This window comes from Tursiops truncatus, chromosome 9 (assembly GCF_011762595.2).
Source record: "Tursiops truncatus isolate mTurTru1 chromosome 9, mTurTru1.mat.Y, whole genome shotgun sequence".
In the NCBI taxonomy this organism is placed as follows: domain Eukaryota; kingdom Metazoa; phylum Chordata; class Mammalia; order Artiodactyla; family Delphinidae; genus Tursiops; species Tursiops truncatus.
In genome coordinates, this window is record NC_047042.1 from 65,359,286 (window position 1) to 65,379,407 (window position 20,122).

The window sequence follows — 20,122 nt, forward strand, 5'->3', positions numbered from 1 at the left end:
GTAAAGATCTGCTAGTCTTCCACCCAGACTCTCAGGGCTGAGAAATAGTCACAGCACGCTGTAACATCTCTAGGAAAAGATCACCCCAAATATCATCACCTCAAATCCCGCCCCATCATCCGCTTTGCAAGTCAGCATTTCATATGACAGCAGGAGAGTCAGGTGTAAAACAGAAGATGGCGCTAGGGGAGGTCTGTTCTGGCAAAAGCACGCTTATTTACCCTAAAGCCAAAAGCAAATCATGTAACTAAGCCCATATGCAAAGTGGTCGTTTAATAAATATACATTTTGTGGCAAATGCCTCTGTTGAGTATTTTGCTTCATTTATTTTATTACAAGAAGTCTAAGGCTTATTTGCTCATGGTGCTATTTTAATTTAAGCAATGCTTTTTTTAAAAAAAACAACTTTACACAGTATCATAAATGCTTAATGGCTATGCAAACAATTTTTACTCACTTTAAACCGAGGCAACTACCAATAGAAGCTCAAAATGTAAGTAGAATCAATGCATAATCCCCAGTTCTCTCCTTTCCCTGCTGCCTTAGGAGGCCCACTCCGAGCTCAGCAAAGGTTCATGTTTAAGGCACTAACAAAGCAGGAGCATCCAATCAATGAGAAAATAAAACGTAATTTGTTACTTAATAGTTCTAAACAGAAAGCTGAAGTCTACATCATGGGAAAATATGCACTGTGTTGGATTTCCTGACACTATGATTTATTTTTCGTTTCAATTATAGCTGGGGTATGGGTACCACGTATGACGTTCCCAAAGAGCTCATATGGCCCTGGCCCAGCTTCAGCCTGCTTTTCCCAAGAGCTGTAGTTTATACCCTAAGATCACATTTAAAATATTTAACACAGACACAGGGTGCACGGTGACCAATCAGAATGGACTCTGGCCATGAGGGACCAGTATACCAGAGAGTCCTGGCTGAAGGCCAGTGCCTTGAACACCCAAGCAGTCCAGGAAGGAAGGAGGAGGTGGCTGCTGAAGCTTTGCTGTTGTTATACAACCATTTGTACCTAACTGTATAGGCATCTAGCTCCCATTTCTCCACGTTGCCCAAAAACTTAATAATAAATTTTTGAAAGTCTTGCAAAAGCCCAATATACTATATATCCAGGGCATCATTATCACTTGCCAGGTAAAAAGAACATTACTTAATTGTTTAAAAAAAATCTGGAAGCTTTACATAGTAATTTTTGGTTCTTTGTTCCTATCTCCCTGATGCCTCTAACAGTTTCTCTCCTTGGAAGCAAAGCAGTACTCAAAAGCACACATAATCACAACTTAACAGGTTACCATTTCCCTTCTAAAAACTTGGTAACTGAAAAAGAAGGAAAATCTTTCTGTTCTTATGAACCAGTAACCAGATATCAAATTTTTCCTAATCAGAAAGGACCAGTTCATGCAGCCCAAGAGGGAAAGGCTGAATCAGCTCAGCAAGGTTTAGGATTACACCTTTGAACAGAGACCTGGCCTTATAACCACTGTTTTTTTAAACATTTTTTTTTTTTTTTTTTTTTTTTTTTTTTTTTTTGCAGTATGCGGGCCTCTCACTGTTGTGGCCTCTCCCGTTGCAGAGCACAGGCTCCGGACGCACAGGCCCAGCGGCCATGGCTCACGGGCCCAGCCGCTCTGCAGCATGTGGGATCTTCCCGGATCGGGGCACGAACCCGTATCCCCTGCATCGGCAGGCGGACTCTCAACCACTGCGCCACCAGGGAAGCCCTTTTAAACATTTTTGTTTATCCAAGATAAAAAAGTTGCAAGAAATCCTTGAGCCTTTAATTCACAGCATCCCTTAATTATCCACTAGCTAAAAATCTCCATATCCATAGGATGTGGCAGGTCTTAAAGTTTCAGGAAAGGGAAGCTGCCAGGCCATGTGTCTGTCTTTGGGTCAGCAAACTTAGGTCACTAGAAACGGATCTTAGTTCAGGGATGAGTCACCTCTGTGGCCTCACACAGTTATGCAAATGAGGGATGAAACACTAGTACCTCCCCAGGAAAGGGAGGGCCATGACCTTCTGTGACCTGAAAGGGTTACCCCTCCAACAATCCTCGGTAGGCAGAGCAATTCAAAGGGGAGAAGATGGGTACATTTGCATAAGGATAGAGGAGTTGCCAGTAAAAAAGGGACCCAGAACCCTTCCTTTTGACATTCAACTTATTAGACTCTCAGATGGGTAGGGACTGTCCTGAGCAAAAGGAAACCTAGAGTTTGAAGGGATTAGTTAATAGCCCACCAAAGTGGTATTAAAATTACTTTAAACTGAAAACATCAAAACAATCAACAGCTACAGAAAAAAAATTATCTAAACTCAGAGCAGAGCCTCCTCATAATACAGTTGACCCTGACCTCCCCTTCAGAGGGAAGAGTGACCCTTACCACCAGAAAGTATGAATTCTGCTTCCATTAACATCAAGGAGTCCAACAGAAATTTCCATACTTTCCCACTGAAGCTCTAAGCCCCCTACCCTTTTTTATTAATTTGGTGTATAGATCTTTACCTCTGAATATTTGACAAATTACTCCTTACTGAGTACTACTGCCAAGCACAGGTAAATAAGGTTTCTCTTTTCTCCTTTTAATCTGGCTATTGTCAGTTAATGGGCAAACCCCAGACCAACCTAAGTGTGTAGCGGAAAAGTTTTCCGCCCAGCAGGTCCCAAAGACAGAAGGAAAAGTCAGAAGTAAAACCCAAGTTCAAAAACAGGATCTGGAGAGTTTGTCCACAATCCAGTCATGCTGGCTGAGGGTACCCGGGCAGCAGCTGAGCTCAGATGTGTACATATAAGAACTGCGACATTAGACGTCTACACTGAGGGGCTTCCCTGGTGGCGCGGGGTTGAGAGTCCGCCTGCCGATGCAGGGGACACGGGTTCGTGCCCCGGTCCGGGAAGATCCCACATGCCGTGGAGCGGCTGGGCCCGTGAGCCATGGCCGCTGAGCCTGTGCGTCTGGAGCCTGTGCTCCGCAACAGGAGAGGCCACAACAGTGAGAGGCCCGCGTACCGCAAAAAAAAAAAAAAAGAAAAGAAAAGAATGTTGCGGCCATCAAGTCATCAGCCACTACAGCGGACCCCAACAGTGCACCCTGAGAGGGCTCAGGACAGGAAAGAACAGGATGCTGGCTCCAGATATCTAAGGTGCATATCAAAGGAATGATTTCAGTGAGCCCAGACTCTTCCATCTTCCCATACACAGAAGAGTGCTGAATTCATTAACTTGAGATGTCTGGTTTTCTTTAATTAACAGTAATCTTTTGATGTTCTGACTCCCTGGTTTTTGTTGCAAAAACTCTTATATATCCTGGCTCCTCTCTTTCCTCTTCAGACCAGCCCCTCAGCGCTATCTGAGAGGCTGCCTCTTGGGCTTGAGTCCTCAGAAAGTCCACCGAGTAAAACATAATTCTCAATTTTAGGTTGTGCATTTTTTTTCAGTCAACACACCCAACTTCAAAATTAGATATTCTCTACAATTAAAACCTATAGAACTGGTTGTAATTTTCTTTCATAGAATCAGTCAAAACGTGTGACAATATACTTATTTGTGTGCTTATTCATTCATGTCCCTTCTTCCAACAGACAGTAAACTCTATGCAGGCAGGGGACATGGTGGTTTTGTTTACCACTGATAGCTATCTCCCAATACAACACCCAGCCCCATAGGAGAGGATCAAGAAATATTTGCTGAATGCTACTGCAATTAGATATTTTAATCTCCACATTACCTGTGATAGGATGACTATATGACCCAGTCTGCTCAACACAGTCTTTGTTTGCACCTGTTGAACTAGGATAACGATTGATAAATTCTCACCTTCGTTCTGGGCTTTATGATGAGTAATATAGTCACTCTACCTATAAGGAAGCTGAGATTTGGAGAGATCAAATAAGGAGTCAGTTCTCCTTATTCATGGTAGTAATGCTCTATAGAGTCTTCATGAACACTAAATTAGCAAATGCTGAACCACTGCTCCAAGGGGAAATGCAGAATTACGCTTCCTCGAGCTAGTGACTGGCCACAATACTTCCTTCAGCCAATCAATAAATAACTTGGTTTCATGTGTGTTTCTGTTTAAAGACACCTCATTTAGTATATATTGTTGATTCATTAACATTGAACTCATGGCAACAACACAGTCACTCATGCATGTACAAAGATAATTAGCATACATATTTTCTCTTTAAGGCATAGCATAGGCTTCCTGCACTTGGGAACACAGAGAACTCTCTATCACGGTGCTTTGGGCTAATTTTAAACAGTGAAATTACAAACAAAAAGCATAAAAATGTGGAAAACATGGCATTAAATAGACTATGAAAAAAGGACATCTGTTTACAGTACAAGAGCTGAAAAAAGAAGGCAGAGTGCCTTATTTGACTTCAACTGGGGACTTGTTCACTGGGTAACTCCAAATGTTCACTGCTCTGTTCATGTCTGTGAATGACTACAAAAGCACTGATTTGAGGTTACTACTCTCAAGTAGGCAAATTCACAACTATGGAAGCCCCCAATAATGAGGATGGACTGTAGCTTGTATAAGGTTATACAGATACGTTAGAGTGAGGACGGACCCCAGAAAAAATGTCCAACTTCACAGCTTACATCCATTCATTAGATCAGTATCACCAAGAAAAGAACTGCTCTTTCTAAAGCAGGGTACCATTACTCTAGCTAGATTAGTTATAATTATTAAGACTCCTAGATTGTCAGTTTATCAAAGTTCCACTGGAAAGTACAGAGAGAGGCAAAACTCTTCTTCACAGAATGGATACAAATCTGTAAAACAGTAGTTAGCAATCTATGACTCTACACTACTGCAGAGTTAAACTGCAGGAACTAGCTACTAATAAGTGACAATTCACAAGGGAGTCCCAAGTTACTTGTAATAACAATGGGTGATTTCACAATGGGATGTAGGTCCTAAGATTAATAAAAACTGTAAATTTGTGGGGCTATAAATATTTTTAAGAGTCAAAACTTGAATCATCCACAGACTAATGTCCAGGTATATTGACATGTAGACCATGAGAAATCAAGTATCTGTGCCTCTTCCTAGTCCACAGGGGAGGAAAGACTCTTCAACAAGCTTCCAGTACATGATCACGCTCACTTTTCAGGAAATCCCCTCTACGGTTTCTCACTTCTTAGTACATTTTTATTTACTCTTTTAAAACACATTCAATGACAAGGGTTGAGATCAGCCTGTAAGTTTATGAACAGTATGAGTAAAAATATCTTCAATTACAGACTAGTTTTCTATTTAAGAATTTAAAAGACTATTTAAGACTATTTACAAATTCAGCATTAGAAAAATACTTCCTACTGGTCCACTTTATGCTAAGTGGCTCTGTTAGCATGTCAAGACTCACACTACTCTATGGATAGAAGGTATAATGTCTGAAATATTTTTAGCTAATTGATATGAATTTAAGGCAATCTCAAAATCACTTGCCTTATACTTAAAAAAGAAGAGCCGGGCTTCCCTGGTGGCGCAGTGGTTGAGAGTCCGCCTGCCAAGGCAGGGGACAAGGGTTCATACCCCGGTCTGGGAAGATCCCACATGCCACGGAGCGGCTGGGCCCGTGAGCCATGGCCGCTGAGCCTGCGCGTCCGGAGCCTGTGCTCCGCAACGGGAGAACGGGAGAGGCCACAACAGTGAGAGGCCCGCGTACCGCAAAAAAAAAAAAAAAAAAAAAGAAGAGCCTTCTTCCTACTATTTAGAGACTACTAGCTTAGAAATGGTTTTGAAGTTTGGGAGAAAATTAAATGTTCTCTCCTAAACTCAATTTAGAGTTCACAATTTGAAATAATTTCAGACTTACATAAAAGTTCCAAAATGATCAAAAAAATAAACAACCCAATTAAACATGGGCAGAAGACTTGATTAGACACTTTTCCAGAGACGGCAGGCAGATGGCCAACAGGCACATGAAAAGATGCTCAACACTGCTAATCATCAGGGAAATGTAACTCAAAACCACAATGAGATATCACTTCACACCTGTCAGATTGCCTATTAGCAAAAAAAAAGAAAGAAAGAAAAAAACACAAATAACAAGTGTTGGTGAGGGTGTGGAGAAAAGGGAACCCTCACACACTGTTGGTGGGAATGTAAACTGCTGCAGCCACTGTGGAGAACAGTATGGAGGTTTCTCAAAAACTAAAACTGCAACTACCATATGACCCAGCAATTCCACTCCTTGGTATATATTCAAAAAATAAATAAAAACACTAATTTGAAAAGATGCATGTACCCCAACTTTCAAAGCAGCAGCATTATTTACAGTAACCAAGATATGGAAGCAACCTAAGTGTCCATCAACAGATGAATGGATCAAGAAAATGTATTTTATATATATGTGTGTATATATATATATATATACATATATAAAACATATATATACATATATTACTCAGCTATAAAAAAATGAAATTTTGCCATTTGCAACAACCTGGATGGACTTGGAGGGCATTACACTAAGTGAAATAAGTCAGACAAAGACAAACACTACATGATATCACTTATATATGGAATCTAAAATATACAACAAACTAGTGAATATAACAAAAAAGAAGTAGACTCACAGATATAGAGAACAGACTAGTGGTTACCAGTGGGGGTCGGGGGGAGCCATATAAGGGTTGGGGAGTAGAAGGTACAAACTACTGGGTATAAGTTTGGCTACAAGGATGTATTGTGCAACCTGGGGAATATAGCCAATATTTTGTAATTAACTATAAATGGAGTATAATCTTAAAAAATTGTGAATCACTGTATTGTACACCTGTAACATATAAAATTGTACATCAAGTATATTTCAATTAAAAAAAGTTCCAAGGTGAATATGAAGTATATCCTTCACCCAGATTCCCCAAATACTAACGTTTTATCTCTTTTTTGTATTATTACTTTTTTCTGAATTGTGAGGTAGTTCAGAGTACACCACCCCAAAGTGCGCCACTCTATCACAAGGACTGTTTTGACTGAAGGCAATTTCTTAAAAAGCAGACACAGGATGAGCTTTCTGCCCTCTGCTGATCTGCTTGAAAACAGAATAACAACCTTAACACCCGAGCTGAGGTGGCACCAGGTAGACCTGCACAAACGAACCTTATTAAATTGACCCTTACCTTCCATTAGTTTCCACATACATATACCTTCCCACAGTCTGCCACCCTTGGAAACCTAAAGCCCCTTTCCTTTGTCCTATCACTTTTCTAAAATGTATTGTTCTTTATTAAGATGCTATACAAACCCAAGTCCTAGCCATCCCTTTGAGTCACTCATCACTGAGTTGCTGCTTATGTCAATAAACTTACTTGTTTTTCTCTCATTATTCTGTCTTTTTCAGTCTAATCTGCAGGGCCCCAAGTGGAGAAACTAGGAACATAATGGAAAAAGAATAGTTTTTCCTCCCCTATAACTGTATATGAATAAGTTGTAGACGTGATGCCCTTTTACCCTAAATACTTCAACATGTATTTCTGAAGATCAAGAACATTCACTTACAGGGAATTCCCTCGTGGTCCAGTGGTTAGGACTCCGAGCTTTTACTGCCAAGATTACGTGTTCAATCCTTGGTCAGGAAACTAAGATCCTGCAAGTTGTGCAGCGCAGCAAAAAAAAAAAAAAAAAAAAAGTTCACTTACATAAACAAAGCACAATTATCAAAGTAAGGAAATTAAAACTGATACAACACTAGTATATGATTTCCTATTCAAATATCACTAATTGGCCCAATTATTTCCTTTATTGTACAAAAACAAAGAATTTGCTTCCCTGGTCTGGGAGCCAACCCAGTATTGCTTACAGAATTGAGTTATCTGGGACTTCCCTGGTGGCGCAGTGGTTAAGAATCCGCCTGCCAGCCAACACAGGGGACATGGGTTCGATCCCTGGTCTGGGAAGATCTCACATGCAGTGGAGCAATTAAGTCCTTGCGCCACAACTACTGATCCTGCACTCTAGAGCCCGTGAGCCACCACTACTGAGCCCACGTGCCACAACTACTGAAAGCCCACGTGCCTAGAGCCCAGGCTCCGGAACAAGAGAAGCCACCACAATGAGAAGCCCGCACAGTGCAACGAAGAGCAGCCCCTGCTCACCGCAACTAGAGAAAGCCTGCATGCAGCAATGAAGACCCAACGCAGCCCAAAAAATAGATTAATTTAAAAAAGAAAAACAATTTAAAAAACAAAGAATGCAGGTTTCCTCTTCTTTGGAAGCCTATTGAATGTTGGGCTTGTTATGAGCAGACTGTTGGGGAGGAAGAGAGGAATAAGGAAAGAGGAATCAAGGTTTGGATAACAGGCATAAGGTAGCAGGGCAGATTATTCCTGTCTAGGGAGCCTCACTGAGGAGGAAGGGGTTGCAGAAGAGAATGGCAGGTTTCCTGATATGTCTCCCAATAGTCTAACGCTGGTCTCCCAGGCCCTGAACTCAATGCCTTCACACACAGCCTCTCACTGAACCATCATGTTACAGACTGAATGTCTGCATCTCCAAATTCCCTCTGTTGAAACCTAATCCCAGTGTGATGGTATTGAAGGTAGGGTTTGGGGAGGTGATTAGCTCCTGAAGGTGAATCCCTCATGAATGAGATTGGTGCCCTTTCAAAAGAGACCACAGGTGAGGACACAGCAAGAAGATGAACTTACTGTCCTGACAATTCACATGCACGTTTGTCTGTTAAAGGCCCTGGAAAAGTCCTTCAGTAAAGCAGTCTTTTAACTTTGTTTTTCCCAGTGTCTCTCAAATTTGACTGTGGAACCCTTTAAACAAAACATCTGTTAATGATCTGTGGAACACACTTTAGGAAACATCTTAGATGTTTGTGTGGAATGAGTCATGATGAATTAAAGCCTCAAAGGAGGGTGAAAGTGTCAGCACCCAGGAATGGACGGTCTGATGTGGAGTCATGGGTCTCTCCTTGAGCAAATACCCATAGAAACTGAAAACAAAAGACAAATGATCACAAATTGCAATTTTTTTAAAGTGTTGTGATAAACAATCCTGACTTTTGTTCTGCAATCTGTGCAACTGATTTTCTGTAATATAATAAAATAGTTCATGTGCCACCACATTTTGCAAAATGACATTTCAGCCTTCTGGGAAGTTGACTTTGGGGAAAAGAATATCATAATTTGGGGCAAGACATGTTGTGACTGGGGAAACCAAATGTCATCCTGGCTCCCCACCAGCATCGGGTTATTGCGTAGAACTAAACAGAAGTTGGAGAAGGGAGACTTGGACTTCTCCCCCCCCCTCCGGCCCTACCCTCCAGCCATCAGAAATCTATTCTGTACATGACATGGTACCGTATTTACACAAGAGACCACACAAAATACAGCTGCCACCTGCTCAATGCAAAATACATTCTGAATTACAACAAAAACTTTGGAAAAGGATAACTTTAAGTAGCACACAAAACAATCCAACACATACTATGGCTTCTAAAAATAAAACCATGTAATTTACATATTTTTGAAGCAGGATTTGCTCAAATAGTTCCCTGCACACAGGGAACCATAGGCCATTTAAATACTGAAAGGCTTGAGTTTTTCAGGTTTCCTCTTTTGAGCAAAGTAGACTTTCTCTTTTTAAAACTTTTAATTCAAGAAAGAAATTACAATGCAACACCAAAGCAGTACTTTCCACAGAAGCAAATTAGAGAGGGCTAATTTGTGGACACAGCCGTGCCCTGTTATCTATACCTTGTCACTTTAATTTAGCACAACCAAAACCTCACCATTTCTTTCATTTTTACTTCTCTACATAGCAGAATTTTAGCCTTCATGCTGGGTTTCAAAGAGTCCAAAATAAAACCAGCCCACATTAAGCAAAACAGCCATGTAAGACCTTTCCTTCATGTTTGGAGAGAAAGACTTTCAAAGTTCAGGAGGAGGATTTTTTTTAAAGGCACTGAGTAGTCTTGGTAATGCTTTTTAAAGTCTATTTTAAAACACTGAGATTTATTTTCCACCACTGCGTTGACATGAATGTGGACAGTCAAGTGTATTGCCTCAAACAGAAGCAAAGAAGTTGTTACCTGAAATCTGTATACTTTAATCCATTGTTAAAACATCTCGGCTAAGCAAGAATCTCTGAGTCACAAATTATCGAAGTTAAAAGATAACACCGTCCATCCTGCATTAACAGGCAAGAATGACAGCTTGCGCGAAGGGCTAGTCTCCAGAACCTGCTCTTACAGTAGCAAATCCAGCCATCCCTCAACCATAGGAAATAGACTGTCAAGTTGTACTAGATCCAAATGCTTCCACCTCCACCTACGGGCATGCATAAAGCATGAAGCACGGGTGTCCCCAGGATCCTTTATTAACTCTCTGGCACATGCAACCCTCAGTAGGGAGAGCTGCTCTCTGAAACAAAAATTAATCATTGCAAACAGAAATACATGTTTTCCACAGCCTCACAGGCGTCACCCAGCTTCCAAAATCTCATCGCCTTCCTTCCCCATACCACCCACCTTTCTCATCTCTTGAAATTCAGAGCACATTCCGCACCACTTTCATCCCCCAAGGAGCAAAGCCTTAAGTATCTATCACCTGTGCTCTCATTCCGCCAATCATTTGGCTTGAATTCTTAGTAAAAGCGGATGGCCGTGCATCGGCTATCACAGTGCCAACTTGTAAAAGAGCACCACAGACATGGAAACGTAGATGCTTTTGAAACTCAAATGGTATTTGGAATTCAGAGCTAGCGCCCCACCAGAAATCTGTACTTTGCAGCTGTCACTGGGAGTAAAAAGTCTGCCTTTTGACTGAGCAGGGACCCAAAGCCCATGACAGGGAGCGTTTCCTTACACAGCTGTCAGCCTCCAGCCACTTGGCCACTTGGAGGAATGGGATCAGTTTCACATCAGTTTCACATCCAGTTCCCACCCCTCTCTCCAAGGGGGATGCCTGGCAGAGCTGGAGAGGGCAGAACTATTTCCATCAAATAGGAAATCTGACTGACAGAGGCACAGCTTAGAAGGAGACCCCAAGGGACACATTTCTTGTTATTGCCTGCCTTTCCCCGCCACCCCAGCCCCTACTCCCAGATGCAAGGAGGACTAGAGACAGAACGCAAGCGAAAGTTATACGTCCCTAAGCAGACCACAGGCCCTACCTGCTCTGAATGCCATCTTTCAGGTGATTCTACTTCTAATCCTTTTCACTGGTCCGCAGAGGTGGGTACTCATCACAGCGCCTGACCCAGTAAAAAAATCTAACAGATGGCAAAGACTAGGGCCAAAATTCACACGGGGCTTTTGGTTTTGTTTCGTTTACAAATGGAAACCAAGCCTCTGTTCCTTGAGCCTTGCAGGTGCTCACCACTCCACCCTCTAAGCTAGTGTTTCCGTCCGCCAGGTGCTAAGGGCCACGAGCTCCTCATGAGGCAGCCCTTTTAGATGAGAGGATGGTCCGACATCTGCCACAGAGCACAGATGGCCAAGCCAGGACTCAACAGCTGACCCAGTGAGCGTGTAGCAACTACGTGGGGTTGCTAGACACCCCAACTGAACACGCGGTTCAACGTCCACAGTGTAGAAATGCAAATCACGCATGTTCTGGAAAAGGAGTAGTTATTTATAAAGGCATCTGTATGAAAGGCTTTATCATGGTATGGGCAAAGGGGTAAACAAAATATAAAATTACACTAAATTGAGGACTCTGAAGTTAGACCAGTGTGGGCCAGTCCATATATGTACGTGTGTTTCCTTTGTAAAAATCAAAACAACCTTCTAACCTTCCTTTGAAGAATACAGGGTTCATGTCTGAGGGCTCCCATGGTCTTCATCACTCACAGAAGGACCCAGACCCTCTTGGCTGGTCTCTAACCAATGAGCCATACAGAACCATTGCTTCTGGGCCGCAGGCAGACTTAACCTGCATGCCAGGTTTCGGGTTTCCAGCACCTCTTCAAAAACAGATTCTAGCACTCAGCAGCCTCAAGGTTGAGGCAACTGGCGTTAACACTCACCAGGAAACGAACGGCTTTTACATAAGGAGCCATTTGGGACCACAGGTTCCAGGGCTAAGTAGCCCGGGGCCTTCAAGTACCTGGAGGAGATATGGCTACCTATGGGAAAAAGAACAGCAAACCCTCCAGCGGAGGGGGGATTGAAGGGGCAGGGTTGGCAGGGGTGGGGTCTCACCCCTGAGACAGCACTACTCAGTTGTAGAAAGTGAACTGTAATCTCCACCCACATCCAACAGCCCTGCGTGGACTTTGCCCCAAGGAACCGAATTCCTTTGGCTCATAGCAGGGGAGGGCACGCTGGCCTCAACAGGGAATAAATATCCATTTGGGCTAAATCTTTGAAAGAAAGCCTGCAACCCAGGGAAGTCAGAGGATAATATGATATTCCAAGCAGGTAAGCCTCTTTACAAAAAAAAAAAAAAAAAAAAGTCTTTCCTTCCTTTTACATGGCTGCAGACTTAAAAAAATAAATAAAAACAGGAAGAGGGAAGTTGCTACTCTAGAGTGCAGTCTCTCTCTAACACAGTTCTCATGTGGCCAGTAGCAGCAAGAAGGATCTCTAAGGAACCTGAATGAAGAGAGTATATGTCCCTGAGAGTGAACGTAGGAAATCAACCCAGAAGGAGGCAACACAGAATCACACACAAGCAAAGACATTCAGGGGTCCACAGCCTGGCTGAGGCTATTACCGTATCCAGAGAAAGAACACACGCGGAGAGGTGGCTAACCATGAAAGCAGACAAAAGCTGAAGCTCGGGAGGCCACCCCAGCTCTGCCCAAGGGAGGGCAAGCGCCACCCCAGACTCACGCCTCCACAGAGCATTGCCAAGTGTGAGGCTCACGTGCAGAATGCAGAAATCAGGCTGCCCTGGCCGGTTGCCTCTGGATGCTCTGATCACACTGGTCAGCTCCTCTCACTGTGATTCCTTATTTACCAAGCAGTCTCCTGATTGCCACCTGGCTTCCCCCTTGAAGTCTGCAACAGGGAGGAAATCCGCTAGTCAAAGAGTGCCAATGGCCCTGAGTATGTTTTCTCACACTAAATCATCAAATTGGCATCTTGCTCTCCAGTCCCCAGAAACCTGCTAATTGCACTTGCCCCTGGGAGGTCGCTCTGCTCTCCCAGAGCTGACAGTCTTTGTCTTCAGAGTCTGTTTTCACTTGCTGAGAGCTGCTGAGATGCAGGCTTGCTCTTGGCTATGACCCTGGGCTTCACCACGTCTCCACCCCTAAATCTTCTCAAGGAACACCAAGGCCCCTCTTCTGCACATTTCCCTCAGCATATAATGCAGATCGAATCTCATCAAGGCAACTTGTCCATGAGAAAAAGTCCAAGTTGGTTTCTTAACTTTTTTCTTTAAAAAAAATTTTTTTTAATTTTCAAGCAATCTCAAATTCACCAAAAAATATTGTAAGTCATGTATAAAAACCTTTCTCTCTTTCTGAAACACTTGAAAGTAACTTGCCAAACAGAAGCCCCATCACTCAGTGATACTTTAGTGAGCATTTCCTACAACAATGACATTCTCCCCCATAGCCACAACACAACCATCAAAATCAGGAAATTAACATTGAATACATGTTGCATTTGCTCCTGGACCTCATTCAAATTATACCAAATGTCCCACGAATGTACTTTATAGCAAAAGGATCAGAATCACACAGTGCTTTTAGTTGTTAGGTCTCCTTAGCCTCCTTTATTCTAAAACACTTTCCTCAGTCTTTCCCTGATTTTTCTGACCTTGACAATTTTTAAGGCAGTTTATTTTGGATAAAGTCTCTCAATTTGGCTTTGTCTGATGCTTCCTCTGATTAAATTCAGGTTATGAATTTTTGGCAGAACATCATGGAAAAGTGATGGTACATCCTTTCCCTTGAATGTCATTGAGTGGTACATGATTTTGGTTTCTCCCTTTGCTGGTAATGTTCAATTTCCCCCCCCACCCGCTTGTGTGTGTGTGTGTGTGTGTGTGTGTGTGTGTCTGTGTGTCTGTGTGTCTGTGTGTGTGTGTGTGTGTGTGTGTCTGTGTGTGTGTCTGTGTGTGGTGTTCAAATCCCCACAAGTCCATGAAGATTGGCCTGCTTAACCCAAGGACTGGCTGAGCTAGGGAGGATCTGGGCATATCTTGGTTTGTACCTTCTCTGCCCTCTATCACAAACAGTGCCCCCCTGCTCTGCCTCCCCCTTGGGGGGAACTGTAATGATGGCAATGACAGCAGATTCACAGAGATGCATTTACAGAGATGAGATATAGAGAAAGGAAAAGAAGACAGATGAAATGCTTTTGCAGATAAATAATACAATTCCTTAGGTCCTACTCACACAATTTTTCCATAGAGGTAAATTGCATCCATTTATTCATGCAAAAAAGGTCCCACTTCACTCATTCATTCATTCAACTTACAAACATTTATGCAGAGCCTCTCCCTGTTAGGCACAGGGACACCAACATACAGTGGATACTGCCCTGCCCTGAAGGACAGCATGGTCCCTCCCAGAAATGTTATTCAATATAAATAAAGAGCTACAGTGCAGTATTGAGAAGGAGAATCTAGTCCAGGTTGAGAGGGAAGCAATCCAGCACAGGGATTGGCTGGCTCAACACAGTCTGGCGTGTTCTGCTGAAAGCAGATGTAAATAGATCTCAGATCAGCCTGAGAGCAAAGGTGAGCTGCAGGAGAGGGGAGATTGGAGAATGAGGTGTACAGGGACTGGGTCAGAAAGGCCTTCATAGGTTTAGCAAGACTCTGCATACCTTGTCCCTTAAGCCATGAGGAACCACTAAAGGGTTTGAAGCCCAGTGGCAAGATCATGCAGATATTTTTACAACAATTCGAGGAACCATCTACAGAGAGGAAGAAGGGGGAACAGAAGGGAAGCTAAGTACACAGAATATAGTGAGGAGAAAATTGCAGTTATCGGTCAGACCAGAAGCTGATGAAGGTTAGTCCAGGACAGGAACAATGAGGAGGAAACAGGGGCCAGATTCCACAGAAACACAGGATGCAGCATCCAAGGAGTGTGAGAAGTAGAGGATCAAGACATACAGAAAAGCCCGGGGGCTTCTGGATTAAGTGCATGTAAGTGGGATGCCTTTAATCAGGATCCAGAATATAACAACAGTAGGTGTTGCTAATGACACTTCCAGACATAAAACCAATTTCCCAGCCTCTTAAATCTGGAATTCTAGTGAATTTACACAAATCCGGGTTAGTAGAGGATTTCAAGGACTGTTTGCTGTTACAGATAGATACCACAGCATACTGAGTTTCAGCCCTAGTATTTTAAATACATTTGAGTTCCTAACATTACCTACTACAGTGATTATTGTGGGCATAGGTGGGGGTAATTTTACAGTAAGAGAAAGAGAGAGAGAGATGTTTAAGACTTGTTCATCCTTGCCTCTCTCACTGCCACCTACCACTTATGTTTCCCTAATCATTTCCAGAAATTTTGGACTTGAGGCAGCATACTGTTGACTTAATGTCATAGCACACCTCTCACATATTTATTTTTAAGTAATGTGACTTATAACCAATTTTGTCTTGAGAACTTTATGAGATCCTTGAGAAAAACTGAAAACACCCTACAGTGTTCAAAAGCTAAGCTTAGGAACTATACCTTTACACAGTAAAAGATGAAAACTCGATGTCTGGCCAAAGTCTGGAAGCAGTTACGGCGCTTCTCCCCTCCCAATGTTTTGTTTGTTCTGCTAATGTAAAGCAAGCACCTCTGCTACTTCTTATTTTTTACCTACTTCTCTCCATACACCCAATTAGCAAATATTCAGGTCTGAAGTAAGAGATGCGGATTTTCCAAGTAAAATCCATCCAATGACTCAAAATAATTGCACACACATTTTACACACTTTCTTTTTGATTTACGGGGAGAAGAAAACCCAACAGTATCATAGTTCTTTTGTAGACCATCTCAGCCTTTCTTCCTTCACTTATTTCTGTCTTTTATTTATCTATGTTCTTTCGTGCACGGTATTGGGTCACCCCTCAGCCACACTTTGTCATCACTCTCCTTGGTGGGAAGCATGTGAGTTTTCCGGGCAACATGGTGAAGTATAGTCAGCAGTGGACCTTGATTCATATAAACCTGGGCTAATTTGGTGCCTCCACATTATACCCTGTCCATCCTGAACTAAGTCACCTGAACACTCCTTTTTTTTTTTTTTTTTTTTTGCTGTACGCAGGCCTCTCAGTGTTGTGGCCTCTCCCGTTGCGGAGCACAGGCTCCGGACGCACAGGCTCAGCAGCCATGGCTCACGGGCCCAGCCGCTCCGCGGCATGTGGGATCTTCCCGGACCGGGGCACGAACCCTTGTCCCCTGCATCGGCAGACGGACTCTCAACCACTGCGCCACCAGGGAAGCCCCACCTGAACACTCTTGAGCCTCTGTTTCTTCCTAAGCACAGTGGAGACAATGATAAGCTCACCTAAGAAGATGTATGTGAATATTAAATGGCATAATACACATAACAAAGATCCTCTCCTTGCCAAACTTTAGTCAGGCTCCTCTGAGCCCTCTGCTTCCATCTCTGTCCTTGTAGAGTCCAATTTTAACAAGAATCCTGTTAAATTGTCTTAGAAAGAATCCTCACCCTCAATATCTGATCAAATTCCTCATCCTCCAGGTGAACTGTGATCACGCTGGCCTGCCTTCAGCAAGAATCCTGTCGAGCCTGTTTAGCAAGAATCCCCCTATTTTTAATGTCTCCCCTTAGTGAGTTTCCTTCCACTGACCACTCCCCAACCCTGTTCCTTGGCTATAAATCCCCACTTTCCCTTGTTGCATTTGGAATTGAGCTGTACTAAGGCCTTTTTTCCCCCTATTGCAATGGTTCCTGAGTAAAATTGGCTTTATGACTTTACTGTCCAGCTCTGGTTTTTCTTTTGACACAGGTGAAAGATTCTAACATCGTTCCTAGTGTAAAGCAACTTCCAAAATGTTAAAAAATGACCCTCATAAAATAATTATTAAAGATGTATTTAATTCAATGAGAAAACCAACAGAACAGAAATATTGTTTCAAAGGATTATGGAAGAGAAATATTTATATATAGTCGCTGAAAGAAAGAATGCTGAAATCAGATTGCTAAAGTAGATACAAACTTTGTTTAATGCCTTGCAGAGCATCAAAATTATACTTTGGGGATTATCTTTTCTAATGGAAAAGAATCATTTGCATTGCACAAGTTTCTATAGGTATTCATCCACCCTTATAGATTTGTAAACTATTTTACAACAGTAAATATTAAATCAAAGAAAAGCAAAGAAAGGCACACAAGCCTAGAGAATTAGATAATCCTTGGGTAGGGACTATAATCCAGTAATGACTTTGAAGGGACACACAGTTATCCTTTTGCCTATTTGCCTGTTTCCAAGTTTCAGGTATTTTCCCTCTTCACTAGAACGTCACAGGTGTTCAATGTGTTATCCAGAAACTAATTATTTTGAGAAAGCTATATACGAAATCCTACAGGACGACTCAGGCAAAGAAGTAATAAGAGGAAAATTCACAGCATCAAATGATTTCACTGAACAAGAAAAAAGGGAAAATAAAAAATGCCTGCATCATGTTATGAAGGATTATTTGTCTAAATCTGATAGCATAACCCTAAGAAAGACAGAATGGTATAGACTGAAGATAGGAATTTTCATCAGAAAGAAACAAACTGGCTGGAAATATAAAATTAGTCATACTCTTAAACTCTAATGAAGAGTAGAATGTCTGCAACATGTATAGCCAATTGAATTTTATTTAACTTATATATTAAAACAAGAAATAATATAAGACCCAAGAGAAGCTCAAAATACTTTGTAAATTTTACAGCCTCTCACAGTATAAAATTTCTTAATTTCATTTCTTCTTTATCTTTCTATCCCTTTGAATAGCAAACACTTCATGCTCAAAATAGGAAGATTCAGTTATCAAAGATTAAGGAAGTTGAAGGTAGGTTCAAGCTCATCTTTGAATCAATATATGAGGAATATATAGGGTAAAAGTAATGACTATAAAGGATTATCTGTAAGACAGTCCCATTTGGTAGCACAGGTGCACCAGTAGGGTTAAGAACAGCATGTTTGTGAAGACAGAATTGGAATCCTACAGGTCCACTTACCAGTGATTTTCCTGTAGACAGCCCACATAATGTCTCTGAACCTCAATTTTCTCATCGACATGGCCAATAATACACATTTCATTAGGACTGTTGTGAGCATTAAATGAGCTCACGTCCATACAAATTCCAGCACAGTCCCTGACATATACTAGACACTAGTAAATAAGTACTACCTTTTTCTGCTCCCAGGGTCATTTTTGGGGGGTGATGTATAAATACATGAAAAACAGCAAAGGGCTTTTGAACTGTATTCTCAGTCACCTAGAAAGTAAGGAGGTTACTATTTTTTTGTTTATTTTTATTTTCACTTCCTACCTCCAGGACTTTCAAGTTTCTTTCACATGAAAATTCAATCTATATATTTATTTAAAAGTAAGGGTTCAATTAATCATGACATGCTCTTTCTTCTGAAGCTCTCTTCACTGCTTAATTCAAGTAACAGGATAAGGAAATTCGGATGGGAACCAAAAAGGGGCTGATTTCACCAAATTTGTTTATGTTCCTGCTTTGTTTCCATTATTTTATTTACCTCCTGACATGATTCCTGGACACTTGAAACAAAAGAAAACTTTTCTAAGTAAGGAAACCAAAGGGCAGATTGTTCCTCCCCCAGGGAAATGACAAAGAAGGGCAAGAGATCAGAAGATAGCACAGGCTCTTGTGTACTGCTGCTATTGTCACATCATGGTTTTCCAGCCTCACCTTCACCCATAAATCCCTTTTGGAAAATGGAAAAAAGGATGATCCTAACTGAGGCACATTAATACTTCTTGGACTCAGCCCCATGATAGACCTGTTAAGCAGGTCTGTGTCCCGTGTGGGAGGCCCTCCCTCATCACCCTCAACCCCAACCCAGAGGCACAGTAGGGCTTCCTTCAAGGGGCCCTATTCTATTGCTGGCTCCTCTCTGGGAAACACCATGCTCAGCTTAAGACTCTGACCTCCTAAGAGAATCAGCCCCACCTTCCTAGCATATTCTAACCCAGTACCAACTTTTGAGATACACTGGAACACTAGAGGGAGCTGGTCCAAACACAGCTTCATTAATGCTAATACTTGGTGTGACAAGGAGCAGCCACATCACATATACCCTCACCAACCCAACAACTGCTGGCCAGACATCTGCCCCTGAGACCCTCCACTCTGGACACCACATTCTGCCATTTGGCTGGACCAAGGTCCTCAGTCCCCAGCTGGTTTACGCCCTCCCATCTGCAACCCACCTCCATCCAAGAGGCACATCCATTCCAGGTTCTGGCTTCTCCTTGATGTCATTACCCACCCAGGCTCTGCCAGGACAGGACAGTGAGGGCTGGGATCATGCCCTTGATTCAACTCACTCAACAAATTCTTAGGGGAGAGGAGAGCGGGAGGCAAATGAGTCTCTTCCTAGACTTGGGGAAATGGAGTGTCAGGCAATTTTGATCTAAATTCTATGTAGAGATTTTCAGTCAGTGAGTCCTTGCTGGAGGGACCACCGATTCTGTATTTCACCAGGGCCCTAACCCACTCTCAGGAAGCCCTGTGGACAGTTACAATGTGCCAACACATCCTACCCTCTACGTTAGCCCCAGTGTCAGCCCGATGCAGGCAGAGAGGGGGAACCCAAGTACTCTGACTATAAGCCACTGTGAAAGTGTGTGGGAGAGGAGGAAAGGCTGGACTTTTTATCTTTTTCTTCCAGTAGACAAACACTCACCATCCTTTTGGACAAGGCATGGCATTGTGCTTTCTGTAAAAGGAATAACCTGAGTGACTCTGTTTGGGGGGGACCTTTATAAATCCACAGAGGCCAGAAACCGTATTATCTGGAGTTTCCTGTAGTACCATTATTCCAACATCTTGAGCAGATTTTCACATGTCCTTTAAAGGACCCATTTCCTCTAAAATTCTCAATTTGCTGTGACATAAAATGAGGATAATACTGTAACAACCACTCCAAGTACTGGCATAAACTCTCTTCCCCCTAGGGTTGATGTGAAGATTAAATAT

The 20,122-nt window shown here is 42.4% G+C and overlaps 1 protein-coding gene across 6 annotated transcripts in view; it reads right to left on the minus strand.

The window, feature by feature from the left end:
• ELMO1 (engulfment and cell motility 1) overlaps positions 1-20,122 on the minus strand; it is a 550,854-nt gene that overhangs the window by 483,541 nt on the left and 47,191 nt on the right. For 4 of the 6 annotated variants that reach the window (XM_073809833.1, XM_073809830.1, XM_073809831.1 and 1 more), the window contains one exon: positions 7,525-7,612. The exons of the other annotated variants lie outside the window; for them this stretch is intronic. The gene's annotated coding sequence lies outside the window, so the exon portion shown is untranslated. The remainder of the gene's footprint in view (positions 1-7,524; positions 7,613-20,122) is intronic. 6 annotated transcript variants of the gene reach the window in all.